Genomic DNA, 1,730 nt, shown 5'->3' on the forward strand with positions numbered 1-1,730 from the left:
AAAAATCCAGAATGGCCCTTAGGCATATGAGAATTAAACATAAATTCAGAATAAATGATTATGATAATTTCCTTCCAATAATTAGTAAAGCTGTTCTCTAATGTAGAGAAAATATACCATGGCATCAATGTTCTTTTCTGATAAAAAAAAGCAACTAGAGAAAGCTTTATTTGTTCAAAGTAACCAGTGCTATTAGATGCAAAAAAACCCCAAAAAACCAACCCCACTAACCCCCCCAACACATACAACCCCCTGGGTCCCCATACTACTTGAAATGAACATATCAAACTTGATTTTCATTAAAACATAGTATGTTTCACACTAGTAAATCATAACCAAAACCCAGTTTTATATATATGTGTATATATATAAATATATATAAAAAGCAATGCGTACAATTATTGAGCTTCATCTTCTGGACAAGAATGCCAAGTTAGTTTCTCTTCGTAAAAAGCAATTACAATTTGAGGACACTTCATATTTGCCTCTTTGGCCAGCATCAAGCCAGCCTCATCTGAATCTTTCCACTTTATGAGAAACATCAATTCTCCACTGCTGTCGGTGGCACCAATTATTCGTTCAGGATCCAGACCTCTGGCAAAACCTCTTGGCTTGTCAGCAGCATCTCTTTTCTTCTTTGATTTGGTATCATCAGATTCACTGTCAGATAAAGATTTTCTTTTTGTACCATCTTTTTCTTTACCAGCTTTTTGAGCATTAAGAAATGCTTCAATCAACTCTGGACAATCTAAATTTTCTTCAGTTCCCAAGTATTGTCAGCATCTGTAAATCCTTTCCACTTCAGGAAATATTCCACCTTCCCATTTACTACACGTCGATCCAGTACTTTTTCCACCACAAATTCTTCAGGCTCTGCCTCTTCAATTGTTTTCACTCTTTCCATTCTGTTTCTTTCCCATTTTTGCAATATAGTTTTATTGGAGACCATTTTTTTATTGCAGACTTGAAGAGCTATTATTAAAAAAAACAGATAAATAAAAGAACTCAACCTCACTTGTAAGGGAATGGGCAATGAAAACCAAAACAACCATTAGCTATCATCTTATACCTGTGCGAATAATTTATATCAAAAAAGGCCACGATATCAAATCAACAGATACTGAAGGAATATAAATTTGTGTACAGACTCTTAAAAATACAAAAATACATCAAAATACTAAAAACGTGATCTAGCATTTTTACTATTATATTCCTAATAAAATATAACCTCCCCATTTAATAATTACATATGCTTATAACTTATTCAGATTTATTTATAATACAAAAATATCAAAATAACCTAAGAAAGACCTCAATAATGGATGATTGGATAAGGAAGATTTGATTACATGTATAAAAAAGAAAATGTGAAATTTTGCTATGTTATTAATAATGGAGCTAGAGGGAATTGTTAAGAGATATAAGTCAGAAGGAGAAAGACAAACGCCAAGTGATTTCACTCACATGTGCAATACAAAAAGAGGAAAGAAACAGAGGAACAAATAAAATCAAACCAAAACAGATTCAACTCTAACAGCAGTCCTGCTGTTGCCGAGTGTAATGGGAGTGGAGCTGGGAGCAAATGGGGCAAGCGAGATAATGACTGTGATAAGGGTTTTGGTACATTGATGGTGGGTTTGTTATGACGATGCATATTTATTTACTTATTTATTTGTATTTTGCTTTTTGGGTCACACCCTGTGATGCACGGGGTTACTCCTGGTTCATGC

At 33.8% G+C, this 1,730-nt stretch overlaps 1 pseudogene; it reads right to left on the reverse strand.

Moving 5' to 3' along the window:
* Window positions 1-361: 361 nt before the first annotated feature.
* LOC130024412 (chromobox protein homolog 3-like) lies at window positions 362-920 on the reverse strand (annotated as a pseudogene).
* Between the last annotated feature and the right edge of the window lie 810 nt (window positions 921-1,730).

Source organism: Sorex fumeus, unplaced genomic scaffold (genome assembly GCF_029834395.1).
Source record: "Sorex fumeus unplaced genomic scaffold, SorFum_2.1 ptg000028l, whole genome shotgun sequence".
Lineage (NCBI taxonomy): Eukaryota > Metazoa > Chordata > Mammalia > Eulipotyphla > Soricidae > Sorex > Sorex fumeus.